This window comes from Giraffa tippelskirchi, chromosome 7, assembly GCF_054371585.1.
Source record: "Giraffa tippelskirchi isolate mGirTip1 chromosome 7, T2T-mGirTip1v1.2.pri, whole genome shotgun sequence".
NCBI lineage: Eukaryota > Metazoa > Chordata > Mammalia > Artiodactyla > Giraffidae > Giraffa > Giraffa tippelskirchi.
The window spans coordinates 73,957,852-73,972,936 of NC_137281.1; the positions used below are offsets into that span (position 1 = coordinate 73,957,852).

Genomic DNA, 15,085 nt, shown 5'->3' on the forward strand with positions numbered 1-15,085 from the left:
GTCAGATAGGATAGGATAAGCAAGAGGAAATTGATTTTCTAGTGTGAGTTTACTCCACTCCTTCAACTCAGACAACTTTTAAAATTATAGAGTAATAATTCTGAAAAATATTATAAGTCAAACAGTTCAGTTCAGTTCAGTCGCTTAGTCATGTCCGACTCTTGGTGACCCCATGGGGAGCAGCACGCCAGGCTTCCCTGTCCATCACCAACTCCCCAGACCTTGCTCAAACTCATGTCCATTGAGTCGGTGATGCCATCCAACCATCTCATCCTCTGTCGTCCCCTTCTCCTCCTGCCTTTAATTTTTCCCAGCATCAGGATCTTTTCCAGTGAGTCAGTTCTTCGCATCAGATTTAAAAAAACTTCATATTGTCTTTATAAGATGATGTTCAACTGTGGGATCAGTGAGTACAGATAAGCAGGAATTCTGTCTCATGTTGTAGTGGGAAACTTTTTGTCGGAGCATCTTTTTATAACAGATGTTTTCAATGGCTCTTGCATTACAACACCCCTGAGAGGAAAGGATGGTTAATATTAATGCTAACTCACTGGATGGCTCAGCAGGTAAAGAATCTACCTGCAATGTAGGAGACACAGGAGATGCGGGTTCGATCCCCGGGACGGAAGAATCCCGTGGAAAATGAAATGGCAACCCACACCAGTATTCTTGCCTGAAAAACCCCATGGTCAGAGGAGTCTGGCGGGCTACAGTCCATGGGGTCACAAAGAGTCAGACACGACTGAGCGACTAAGCACTCAGAAAAGAAAATTACTCCTGGATTTGTCACTGACTGTTTTGAGTCGAAGTCCAGCAAGAATCCTCCTGCCCAGTGTCACTCATTCCAGTAGGACAAGATCGAGTCCGGTTCAGAAGCAAAGTTTTAGTACTGGAGAGGCAGGAGCTTGGCCCTTGAGCACACACGCTCCACACAAGCCCTCCGTAGGGCTGCTCTGTGGTTCCTTTGGTGGGGGGAGGGGAGTGGGCTTGCCTGTGCGGCGCAGGCGCTTTGCTCTCAGCACGTAGACTGAGGTGCCGGTCGCAGCCATGTTGTATTGAGGTGCGGGAAGCAACTCTTCAGCACAGTGTGCGTGGACTTGGGCTGTTGGTGTGGCAGTTCTGCACCAGAAACTCTTAAGGCCTCTGCATATGACTCCCTAGAGGTATGTGGAGCTAGTCTAAGCACAAAAGAAGAGGTTCAGTTCAGTTCAGTTCAGTCGCTCAGTCGTGTCCGACTCCCTGCGACCCCGTGAACCGCAGCACGCCAGGCCTCCCTGCCCATCACCAACTCCCTGAGTCCACCCAAACCCGTGTCCATTGAGTCGGTGATGCCATCCAACCATCTCATCCTCTGTTGGCCCCTTCTCCCGCCTTCAATCTTTCCCAGCATCAGGGTCTTTCCCAATGAGTCTGCTCTTCACATCAGGTGGCCAAAGTATTGGAGTTTCAGCTTCAGCATCAGTCCTTCCAATGAACACCCAGGATTGATCTCCTTTAGGATGGACTGGTTGGATCTCCTTGCAGTCCAAGGGACTCTCAAGAGTCTTCTTCAATACCACAGTTCAAAAGCAGAAGTTAAACTTTATCATCTAGATTCCATCTTGTTTTTCCAGGGGAACTCAGTGGGCTTAGTGGTGACAGATATTCAGATATTTTTGTCTCCTAGCCTCCAATTCCAAATTAGTTTGCGAATGTTGGAGAGTGAATATGTGTGTGTGTGTGTGTGTGTGTGTGTATACATACATGTATATGTATTCTTTTATTATTTTATTTTGTATGTGCAACTTTACTTCCAAGGCTAGAGAATTAGGGCCTGAGGTGAATTTCAAGCATGAAAAGCACTTGTTGGTCTGCAATATTTACTCTATACAGTAAATCAAATGGTGCTTGCTATTCTCCTGGGAATTTGTCTGAAAATCATGAGGTATCAGATAATGTCTGGCCTTAGAAACCTCAAAAGTTCATTTGGGGTTGGTGAGTCTTACAACAAATCCCTGGTCTCTCCTGATCACCAGCCCCTCCCCCTCCCACTGAACAATGATCTCAGTTATAGTGGCCCTACCTTAAAAGCAGTCCTTAGTTGTACAACAAAAATGAATGATTTAGAGTGCCAGCGGGTCCTAGTGTGAAAGTGCAAGGGTTGGGTGTGTTCTGTTGTGTCACATACTCTTGGGAGTAGTTAGGGTTGTACAGCACAAGGAGGGTAACACAATAATTGGGACAAATCATCCACTCTCAAACTTTTTGTTTTTAGGACCCCTTACCCTCTTAAAAATTATCGAAGAAACCAAAGAGCTTTTGCTTATGTGTGTTACATCTATTTATATTTACCATTTGAGAAGTAAAATAAGAAAAAATCTAAGTATTGAGAAGCTGACAAGCTCATGGTGGAGAATATGATTTTACACTATTCTAATTTATTTTCAAAGATTGTTGTTGTTCAGTTGCTCAGTCATGTCCTATTCTTTGCAAACCCATGGACTGCAGCACGCCAGGCTTCCCTGTCCTTCACCGTCTCCCTTAGCTTGCTCAAACTCATGTCCATTGAGTCAGTGATGCCATCCAACTATCTCATCCTCTGTCATCCACTTCTCCTCCTGCCTTCAATCTTTCCCAGCATCAGGGTCTTCTCCAATGAGTCAGTTCTTTGCATCAGGTGGCCAGAGTATTGGAGTTTCAGCTTCAGCATCAGTCCTTCCAATGAATATTCAGGACTGATTTCCTTTAGAATTGACTGGTTTGATCTCCTTGCAGTCCAAGGGACTCTCAAGTGTCATCTCCAACACCACATTTTGAAGGCATCAGTTCTTCAGCACTCAGCCTTTTTTATTGTTCGGCTCTCACATCCATACATGACAACTGGAAAAACCATAGCTTTGACTATATGGACCTTTGTCAGCAAAGTGATGTCTCTACTTTTTAGTATGCTGTCTAGGATTGTCATAGCTTTTCTTTCAGTGAGCAAGCATCTTTTAATTTCATGGCTCCAGTCACTATCTGCAGTGATTGGGGAGCCCAAGAAAGTAAAATCTGTCACTGTTTCCATTTTTTCCCCCTATTTGCCATGAAGTGATGGGACCAGATGCCATGATCCTTGTTTTCTGAATGCTGAATTTTAAGCCAGTTTTTTCACTCTCTGTTTCACCTTTATCAAGAGGTTCTTTAATTCCTCTTCCATTTCTGCCATAAGGGTGGTGTCATCTGCATATCTGAGGTTGTTGATATTTCTCCCCACAATCTTGATTCCAGCTTATTGCTTCATTGAGCCCAGCATTTTGCATGATGTACTCTGCATATATGTTAAATAAGCAAGGTGACAATATACAGCCTTGACGTACTCCTTTCCCAATTTGGAGCCAGTCTGTTGTTCCATGTCTGGTTCTGTTGCTTCTTGACATGAATATGGGTTTTATAGAAGGTCAGGTGGTCTGCTATTCCCATCTCTTTAAGAATTTTTCATAGTTTGTTTTGATCCACACAGTCAAAGGCTTTAGCATAGTCAATGAAGCAGAAGTAGATGTCTATCTAGAATTATTTAGCTTTTCCTATGATCTGAGTTTGTGATTGGCAACAGATGTTGTGTTCTTTTCTTTAAAGTGACTAGAAAGCAAAGTGATAATGTCCACCAATGCCCAAATCTGAATAACCATACTTTGTCAGTGTTTTTTCAAGACGATATGAAATTCCTTGAAAAAAAGGTATGTAGTTCAACTTGGAGCTTAAATATTCACACAAGTTGTTTCCCTCTAGCCAACTGTTGTAATTTGGTATACAACAGAAGTGCTTTATGAGTACTTTCCATTTTGTAACATAGAATATTAAAAAGAAATGTACTGTAGGCTTGAGAACTAACAACTTTCAGTGCTTTTTCCAGGGCCTTTTTAAGTAAAAGTGGCTTTTTAAAACTCTGACTACATGGCAATGAATTATACAGCAACTGGTAGAATAGTTTGGTGCACTGCCTTGATTGGTGCTAAGGCAACAGCAGCTTCACCCACATGGCTTTTGCATCATTAATACAAACATCAATGCAATGAAAACAGCAAATATCCACTTATGATTATTATGTAAATAGTTTTGACCTTGTAGTTCCTTTGAAAGGATCTGGGAATCTCCAAGAACTGGTAGATCATACTTTGAGAATCACTAATTTAATTTGAGATGCTATCATTCAAAAAAAGGTTTACTGAATTCTTGTTATTGCCAGGCACTTTTGTGTGCATGGGATGTGTTGGTAGACAAAACAAGGAGCTCTGCCTTCATGGAGGTTATTTTCTTGCAGGGGTGGTGGCAAACAGTAAGACAGTAGATATAATCAGTTAGGTGTCTTAGGAGATGCATCAGGAGATGTTAAGTGCTATGGAAAAATGAAAAATAGAGCAAGGTAAGGGTGATTGAGAGTGCTGGTAGGTGACAAGGAGCAGGTTGAAATTTTAGGTCTTATGGGAAAGGTGATATATGAGTCTTACAAGAGGTGAGGGAATTAGTAGCCATGTAGCTACCTGGTGGAGGAATGTTTCAGTCAAGGGACCAGAGTATGCTTGGCATGGTCAAAAAAGCACAAGGAAGCCTGTGAAGGGGGAGTGTAAAGGCCTAAGATATGTGGTCAGAAAAGGAAAGGGAAGAACAGATTGTGTAGAAATGGGAGGTACTGGAGGCTTTAAAAGGTTACTTTTCTGCTGTGTTGAGGATAAACTGTACAAGACAAGGTCAGAAAATAGAGATTAATTAAGAGGCATATGTAGTAATCCAGATGAGATAAAAGTAGGTGGGGACAGAGTTGTAGATGTGGAACTGGTGAGGAGGGAGAATGGTAGAACTTGCTAATGGTTTTGAAGTGGGTGTAAGAGATAAAGAGAAGTTAGAGGTAGCTTCAAAATTTTTGGCCTGAGCAACTAAAAAGAGAGTGTAGTGTACCTCATACAAAAATTAACTCAAAACTTACTGTAGATTTCACTGTCAAGTTATAAAACTTTTGGAGGAAAATACAGAAGAAAGTCTTGATGATCTAAGCATAGGCAAAGAGTTCTTAAACATAACACAAAAAGTATGGCCCATAAAAGAAAAAAAATCAGTGTATTGGACTTCATCAAAATTAAAAATATTTGCTCTTTGAAAAGACACCATAAAGAGAATGAAAATTATGTCATAGCATAGAAAAATTACTTGAAAATTATTCAATTGCTTGGATATTTCTATCCAGAATATATTGAAAAATGTTTAAACTCAACAGGAAGAAAACAAACAATTCACTTTTGAAAATGAGAAAGGGATTTGAACAGTTACTTCAACAAGGATGGCAGGAAAGCACATGTAAAGACGCTTCACATCTTTAGTCATTAAAGAAGTGTAAATTAAAGCCCCTAAGAGAGGATGGAAGGAAGGAAGATTCCAGTAACTAGTAGAAAGAGAGTAGGTATGGATGAGTGCAGACTAGGTGATATTACACATAAGCAAATTTGCTGGCTGTTCCTGGTGAAGAACTTCCTGTGTTTCGATTAGAAATAATGAAAAGGAAAGTAGGTGTAAAACCTGAAGAACTTACCCTTTCCAAATTTTGAAATGCAAATACACACACACATATACACAACACACATATGCATTTTGTATGTGAGTGTGTGTATATGTCTGTGTATACATAATAAACTTCAGTACAAAGGGCAGAACATTGAGGCAATAAAAAATACAAATGTGAAAAACAGGTTTTTGACATGTACCTCTGCTCTTGATACAACATAGTTGGGGAGAAGAGAGATAAATGATTGATTTTTCCAGAGTGTATTTCAACAACAGGAAGTTTTGATTTCCTCTGGAAGAGAAACCTGCTGTGTGTTCTCCCTGTTCTTTGAAGCATGTCGAAGCCTGGGCAACTAGTTCTTGGGTAATTGTGATCAGCAGTGCAGTCTTCTTTCTTAAGAGCACAAGTTGCCTTTTATTTCTTAAGCTGCAGTTTTGTGGTGTTATTTTTCCCTCTTCATCTGATTCATTCTGAGTCATGGGGAGCATGCTCTTATTGTGATGGGGTACACTGCAGAGAGAGCTGCCTTGCTTGTTCTGCACCATTAAATGTTTCCTTGAGTCTTCCTATAAGAAATAGTTTGGAAAGTCACGACACAGGGGAAAAAAATGGGAGTATGAGGATTCTGCCTGGAAAGGCAGGATTAGTAGATATGAGATTAACTAAGAGAGTTTTCTGTTGTTTTCCTAGGAAAAAAAATAATGAACTAATGTTTGCAAAATCTCTGTGTGTCATGATTCTCAAACAACCAAATAGCTTTTAACAGTGGCATTCTCTCCTGATGAAAGATTCCGTTCGAGCATGCCAGGTTTCTAGGCAGGCGATGGAGGCTGGGCGAGGGATCTCCTTAGTGGCAGGACAGCATTACCAAATGTCACGTCTCCTTGGTCATTAGTCTTCCCCATATACATATATGTGTAATCCCTCAGTGGGGAGTTGAAGGCTGTCATCCAGTCTCACAGAAAAGACATGATTTTCCAGGATGTGGGAGGCTTCTGTTCATTAAGCTGAAGCTGAGTGTAGCTTGAAGAGTTTAACCTGAACATAATGGCCCTGAACTCAGTGGGAGTTACTTCCCAGGATATAGGACAAGGGCAGTATACCTTGAGGATATTGAAAGCTGGAATAGGATGGATGTGTGGTACATTTCTCTTCTTTCCTCCTTGCTGTGCCTAATACAGTTATTTCAGATGCAAGTATGATACATTTAGAAGATGGAGACAATGAATCAAAAATCACTCTTTGACTTCTCTTTTGCCTCAAAGCATTGAAATCTAATTTATTTGCTATAACAGTAATTCACAAGACTCAAGAACAATAGCACATAGTAAAATGACAGAAAATGCAATTTATTGCATTAATGGTGAGCAATTGGAACAAAACATATTGGTTTAGAAATCATTCTATGTGTAATTATGTGTGTGCTTTGTGTCAAGGAAAAAAATACATAAAATGGAAGGATGTGAGGGAATAAAACATCTTTTCATTGGCATGATATGATCCTTTTGCTTGAGAATCTTTCTATAGTTATGTTATAAAAAAGCATATTTGAAAAAAAGCATATTTGCCCCTCAAACTGTGTAGCTTGCAGTAAAATCCATTTTCAGCACTTCTGAATTCAGCTCACATAGCCTTCTTGTAGGCTGTAAGGAGGTTCAAGCTGTTCTAAAACAGTCATCACGATCCATTACACTGTTCCCTGCAGCTTTTGTTCCTAGTTGCGTGTGATCCTGTTGATTATGAAAGAAAATTTAAAATATATGCTGACTTTACATCTGGAAGGATTATAGTTTCACTTGTTCAAAGCATTCTTGACTATATTATACCTTCTAGAATATAGTATGAAAACCCAGGGCAAAGGTAACATTTCAAAAAAGGATATGTCAAATTAATATTCCTTTTTTGTTAACAGAATTATCTTAAGAGAAAAATACTTTGTGAGATTGTGAGTTTGTTTAAATGTGGGAAACAGAAGCCAATAATTTAAGCCTGAAGGGTTTACTGCAAATACCTATATTACTGAAGCAAAAGCATTTTGTCTCGATACACATTAAAGAAAATTTATCTTTAATTGGAGATTGTATTGATTTTGAATTAATAATAAAATGCATCATATCTAGTATATTAAAGTATGTTTAGAATATAAGTTTTCTCTTTTTGGATATTGAATATTATAGAGAAAGATCTACTTTGAGATGTAACATATTTGAAGGGAAAGCACATATTTTTATATTAGTTTATTCCTTCAAGCTCTGGGAAAAACTGAATGTTTTCTCCCAGGAACCTACTCCTGCTCCTTTTGATCATTATTACTTAATATCTTCCGGTTATTAGATCTTCTTTAAGATCTTTTATACTTTCCTTCTCTATGTAATCAGTTACCATGTCCTACCAAGTCATCTTCTTTTTATTTTTTTTTAAGTATAGTTGGTTTACAGTGTTGTGTTAGTTTCAGGTGTACAGCAAAGTGATTCATATATTTATATGTATATGAATATATATATATGCTCTTTTCAGGTTCTTTTCCATTATAGTTTATTACAAGATATTGAATATAGTTCTAAGTTTTTTCTTTTAAAAAGAAAATCCTTCAAAGAATCACAGATTTTTATGTCTTAGTAGAAAGTTTCTGTAGTCCAGTCTTTTCAAGACTTATTTAAATAACAGAACCTTCTCTCTGAATGATACCTAGAAGCCCCCAAATTACTACTATCTCTGTTACTACTGCTGAGTCTGATTTGGTTGAAGCAAGGGTTAGACAGGAAGGTCATAGACCTCTATCTGGTCCATTTTTCTTGGCTTGCTATCACCTTCAAAGATACTTTATTAAACAAAGGTCCAGAGATTAAGTGTCTTGTCCAAGATCGTTAAGCCAGCTAGTGCAGAGCTGGGACTAGAAATTGTTACAATTTAGTGCCCTTTGGATCCATCACCCATAACTATTGCTATCACCACCAGAGACCTGGCTAATTGCAATACATTCTTAGCTGTCTTTGATTTCTCCCCTTGTACAGCCCCATCTACAGAACAGAATTTTGTGTTCCTCTGTACAGCAAGCTGCTTTGGTTCTCCACTGCCTATACAATCAAGTCTCAGTCTTGATGGGTTCACTTCAGGCTCCTCATAAGCCGCTTACATTGTTTCCCAATCAAAAGCCACCATGCCAGCCTGTTTGCTTTCCTCACTGATCATTGAACTATCTCCAGGTCTTTTTATTTAATATATTCCCCTCTGCCTGGAATGCTGACTTTCCATTGAGCATTCAAGGCACAGATCAAGATCCCTGAAGCCTGTCCTAACTATACAGGTTCATAATTACTCCTTTTGTCTTTTGGAGGATAGCATGTATTCTGTACCATCATTTTGGCTTTTAAATTTCAAATTGGTAAGGGTATGTGTTGTCCAGTCAGTAAAAATGTAAGTTCTTCTAGGACATGGACCATAGCTTATTCTGTATGCAATACTGATGCAGTGCTGGGTGTGAACCAACGATATTTTATGAGCGAATTAAATTGAACTGAGGTAGTGAAAAATTCTCCCTGCTCCTGATCACCACACAGGAATCTACTGCAGCCTTCTTCATGTAGCAGATGACAAGTATTTCATCCATTTCATCCTTTGCTCTTTCCCACTTTAAAAAATTGAATCTAAAAAGATTTTCTATTTGATCATACTCTGTAACTATGCCATCAATCTAATCATTAAGCATTCCTAGTTGAATATAACATGTCAATAATAATAATGTAAGTATTTTATTGCAAATACCTATTTCTGTAAGTTTTCAGTAAATGTCTTTGTACTTACATAGTACAATAAATATGATACCTGTTCAGAAATTAAGATTCACATCAAAAGCCGTATTTGCTCCTAGAGCAGAGGCTGTCCACGCCTCTCTCATATCCAGATGACAAACTCAGTCAGGACTCCAGGACTTGTTTACCTATATACCTACAGTTAAAATTCAGAAGGCAGAGTTATATGAAATGAAAAATAGAGTCAGATGCTTATTGGTTATTGGTTTGACAATGAGAAATAGTTTTGATAATTAGGTTAAGTGGTGAGTATTCTTGATATATTTTTGTTAATACCTTTCTTAAAAATATGCAAGCTGAAGACTTAAGTCAATTTATTGAAAGCTTATTAACAATATTGAATATAATTAACAATGTCTTAGTTTTCCCAACTTGTTCTTAGGCTATAAGAAATGATGCTAAATGAAAGCTTAAGAGATGCAGTTAATAGTTATTTGATCAGTCTTAGAAAAAACTTTTTGATGTCTCTAACTATAGAGACAGTTCACAGTTCAGGATAATTTCTGTTTCTTTGCTTTCAACAAGATTGAAGAATGTCTAATTGAGTTGTTAACTGGTGGATCACAAAAGTAATATTTGAAGATGTGCCATTGTGTGGTTTTGGAATTTAAAGTAAAAGATGTTCAGAGGTGAATGACATTTCTATAACAAATTTTGCTCCAATTCCATCTATTTATACATGTGAACAAAGATTCTCTGAGCTCACAAAAAACACTTTATAATTGTTACTGAACCCAGTCTCATTGTAGCAATAAGTAATATTCATCCACCAAAACATGTATTGAGATAAAAAAATCCTCATCTACTCCATGAATGAAAGAATTTCTAAATTCTTTCTTATATGTTTAAAATCTATATTATATTGCTTTTGTTAAACTCTATATTAGTAATAATTATAATCATGATTCGGTCTAGGAGGAAAAATTCTGGAAAGATGAAACAGCATCAGGAAAAGATTTTCAAGAATGAAAATATTTTACATGAAGATATTCTGTGGGAAAGCTGGAATGGAAACACAAGTTCGAAGAGAATAAAGAATGATACAACATTTCTACAATATCAACAAGTGTTGACAATCAGCTTGTTCATATAAATATATATATTTCGATGCATGGTATTTGGCTATTAATAGCTTTGGTATTTATATATTTTTGATATATTAATTATTCCATTATTTTAAAATATCAACTTTACAACACACCAAAAATCAAATCCTTTGCAACTATGTAAATTTTTTTTATCCAGAAACTCTGTTTTATTACAATCTTTACTCTCAATTGAAGTTTATATTCACTTTAAGTGAACATGATGAAATGTTTGATAATTTAAGACCTTGTAGAAATTATGCATCATTATTCTAAATGATAAAGTTCATTACATACATTGTATGGAGAAATAGAAGATGAAGAAGTCTGTATTTGATGTGTGATGGTGGAGGTTTAGTTGCTAAGTAGTGCTTGACTCTTGTGACCTCCTGATGGACTGTTGAAGAAGGCAGTGGCACCCCACTCCAGTACTCTTGCCTGGAAAATCCCGTGGACGGAGGGGCCTGGTGGGCTGCAGTCCAGGGGGTCGCTAAGAGTTGAACACGACTGAGCGACTTCACTTTCACTTTTCACTCATGCATTGGAGGAGGAAATGGCAACCCACTGCAGTGTTCTTGCCTGGAGAATCCCAGGGACGGGGGAGCCTGGTGGGCTGCCGTCTATGGGGTCGCACAGAGTCGGACACGACTGAAGCGACTTAGCAGCAGTAGCAGCATGGACTGTAGCCTGCCAGACCTCTGTCCATGGGATTCCTCAGGCAAGAATACTGGAGTGGGTAGCCATTTCATTCTCCAGTATTTGAGGTATTCTGACCTCAATTTCTTGCAAAAATAATATAAATATATATACCAGACTACCCTATTACAGCAACCATGCAAACTTAAAATGAAATAGGTGTGAATTAACACCTGGTGAATGGTATGTAGTTTTTCATAATTATTTTGAAGGGAAATATAAGTAAATCTTGGAAACTCCTCTGGCTAAGAAGCGCTGACTGTCACAGCATCTGCCTGTCTCCAGCCTTATCAGGTGCTTTCCTCATGTTTACTTTCTTCTTCCGAAGCTCACTGATCCTTTTTTAGTTCTCTGGGTGCTTCCAGTTGCTTCCTGCCTAAGGATTTTTGCTCCTTCCTTATCTACTTAATGGCACCACTCTGCCCCCAATGCTAACTCAACTACCCTTGGTCAGATGATGTCCACTCATCCTTCTGAACCAAACTTCAGTGTAAGGTCTTACAGAAGCCTTCTCTAAGTCATTTCTCAAGGTAGGTTCCTGAGACTCCTCTTTAATACCATAACACCGTAATCTTTTCCTGAGTATCTCTTATCTCAGTTAGGACTTTAAAATTTGAATATATATATATATATTTATTTATTTATTTATTTATTTATTTATTGTGATTCCTTTAGGGCAAGTACCAATTCCGTCTTGCTCACTGCTGTATTGCCAAGAGAGTCCAGCACAGAGATGGTGTTAAAGACAGTGAAAAGAAATTATTCATGGCTTTTGTTAAAGATGGTAAGGCAGATTTTATTTAGTTTTGTTTAACAAATATAGAGACCACATTGATAGGATTTTGCAGTGGGAAGAGAGATTGGGTTCAGCTCTGAATAGAGCATGGGCAAGTGGGAATTTAGGATGGGGGTCAGTGGATGAAAAAATCCCTAAGGAAAATATCAAGAGCAAGGTAGAATTCTGGCTACACCTGTATAACAGAAGTCTTATGGAAGATAGGCCAGGGTGATCAGATACCAACTGGTGGTTGGTAGACGATGAGGAACTTTATCAAATATTGAGTGGGTGGGGTGTTCTTATTAAAATGACTTAGCAGAGTTCTTGTTAAAACTGAATTTTATAAGGAGTACACAGATGAGCCTTCGAGAAGTGTTTGGAAGCCTGACTAAAGTTTAGTCAAGCAAAGACTCTGTGTCAGTGGGTGCATAGAAGTGACTCAGTGTTTACTGAAATGAATATTTGTTGAATAACAACAGCTTATTCTTAATATCTGCGTGAGGCCACAGATACTTGTAGAGTATTATTACTCATTTAAGGAAGAAGAAATTCTATATTTGTGAAAGATCTCAAGAAAACTTCACAAATAGTTCCATGGATCCAATAAAGATTATATACAAAAAGAGAATTTCTAGGCATTAAAATAGTTATTCAGATGTTGGCAAGTTCATGTAAATTCTCTGCAACACTTTGATTCTCTGAGAAGCAGTCACCAGAATGGGTTCAGATTTGCAGGAGATTTTTTTGAGGAGAATGTATGCTAAAGGTAAAGGGGAGAAAGCTGGAGTAGGTGGGGAATTCTTCAGACTGTGAGGCAGTTAAGACACTTTTGAAGGACAGGGGAAAGGAAGGAGAATTTGACAGAAAAGTCTCTGACTTCATTATGTGTCTAAGAATGTGCCAACCAAATCAATGAAGAGTTCTCCAGACTGTCACCCATTAGAGGAGTTTCGTATCCTACAAGATGGACCGACACTAGTACCACTGCCATGTAGAACCAAGACTTGGGAACACCAAGGGGAAAGAAAGCGTGACCTTGGTGCAAACATGGTGGTGGATTCCAAGGGATGCAGCTGGGGCTGTTGATCCATTGTGCTCATGCCAACAGGAGAGCTGAGTGGTGCATTCACATGGCATTCACACCCAGAAATCTAGAAGTGTATCATCTGTCCAACATACTGTAGTTTATCTGTGCACAGTGCTGGGGCAGGGCCTATATTTTTTTATTTTTATTGAATAGTTTGTAATTAATGACATATATGTTCCTCCATGAATTTGACTCAGTTCATTCAATAATGCTACCAGACTTCTTGGCCTAACTTGTGTTTGCCATCAGCTTACTGAATATTCCAGACAATATGGATCTCACTTCTTCATGACCATTTACTGCTTGGAACTGACAAGTTGGTCTTTGATTATTGCAATGTTAGATTAAAGAACGATTTTAAAAAATGAGGAATAGAGATAGGACTTTAGCGAACAGTCCTCACTGTTGTTCAAGTTCTCTGGCACAACCACTTCCAAAATATTGTAACATACAGGAATTGAAAGGAACAGAAATTCAGAAATATTTAGTCATAAAAACACCTCCAGTTCCAGTGGCTAATAAGTATTACTTGGCAGTGAGTTCTACTTTGGAGAAATGTAAAGACTTAGGGATGATAAACACTTGTAAAGGCTGGAGAAGATCAATTCCTGTCTTCTCCTTGGGGTTTCATCTGTCCTTAGCGGTTACAACTAAATCATCAATTCCATTTGCCCCTAGAGGAGTTTTGTTAATGGCACTGTTACTATCCTTGTCAAGTCACCCTTGGAGGAACAGTTTCAAGTGTGGTCACCGTGGTGATGCCATATGGGTCAATATTCAGTCTCACCCTGAGATGACCCAAACTTCACAGACCTTGATTTTAGGCCAGGCTTGTACTCTCTTTATATGTAGTTATGAATCAATCACATAGAGCACTAATAATCATCATACAGAGGCCTGATATTAAAATAGCATTGAGGGGTAAAAACCTTTCAAATTTCCTCTCTCTCTCTCATTATCTCACCTTCTCTCCCCAGGGCAACTTGGTTTTGCGTGGCTGTATACTTGCATGATGGTTTTGCTGGTGTTCCTTTATTTTTTTTCTTCTCTTCTGATTCTTTACATTAGATACTTGTGGAGTATTAGGATTAGGAAATGCAAGGAATATACATTTTTCGTGTATCGAGACCACCTGTTTTCATCATCAGAGTAATATAAGGACCTCTGGTCAAGATAGGATCAGAAACCTCTCTAATCTCTCTTTGTCTCATGAATTGCCATGGTGATAGGAAGGGAATAGAGTTGGGAAAGGACTAGAACTTATAAAATCCATGTGAAATTTATTTCTGACTTGGACATTGGGTGATTCCTATTGCAATAGTGAAGAATACCATCTTCTAAAAAAGTCTCCTTGCATCCTCCCAGGACTTTAGAGATTGTGGCTGATGGGGAATATGTTCTTGCATTTGTAATGCTGTTTTAGTTTTACCCATACAACATTTCCCACGAAGAAGGAAAACTGTAATATCCTGTGGTTGTTTGAGGGTGTTAATGGTGTCAAGCAAGAATTGTAATGGAGAAGCTCAAATGGAGGACCCCTTTCCAACTACTCTTTCAGCAAGAATGCTGATACCTGAAGAAAGAATGTGCCCTCCAGTGAGAGAGAGACACACACAGAGAAACAGAAACACACACACATACACCCCCCACCCCCCCACCCCCCCACAGACACATACAGAAAGAGAGACAGAGACGGACAGATAGACACACACACACATGCAGTGAGCTCTAACCATCACAGCCACAACAGTACTGCAGGGCTGACTAGAAGGAAGAGAGACTTTCATGCTAATCGGTGGTGTGGATTTAATCCTCAACATGAACAAGTCCATGGAACAAGAATGAAGGCTATCTCTGATCAGACACAAGGGGCTCTGGGGAAAGGAGACAGCACAGCACTGTAGAGAAAGAGGGGAGAAGGGACAGGAACCACTGGGCTCATGGTAGAGGATCTAGACAGCTGCATCCCAGATACTATTTCCTGATCACTCTGGTTAAGGTAGTTTCCTGTGTTCTGCAGAATGCCAGTTCTGTTTAGATCGGACACACCAAAAAGAGGATTCCATGATCGAATAAATTAGGAGATACTTCCTATCATATCCACCCAGG

General features: G+C 38.8%; 1 long non-coding RNA gene across 1 annotated transcript in view; it reads left to right on the top strand.

The window, feature by feature from the left end:
• Positions 1 to 1,041: 1,041 nt before the first annotated feature.
• The window catches only part of LOC145514921 (uncharacterized), a 77,397-nt gene continuing 63,353 nt past the window's right edge, over positions 1,042 to 15,085 (top strand). Inside the window, exons 1-3 of the long non-coding RNA XR_014060564.1 lie at positions 1,042 to 1,163; positions 10,246 to 10,467; positions 11,787 to 11,895. This is a non-coding gene — a long non-coding RNA (uncharacterized LOC145514921). The remainder of the gene's footprint in view (positions 1,164 to 10,245; positions 10,468 to 11,786; positions 11,896 to 15,085) is intronic.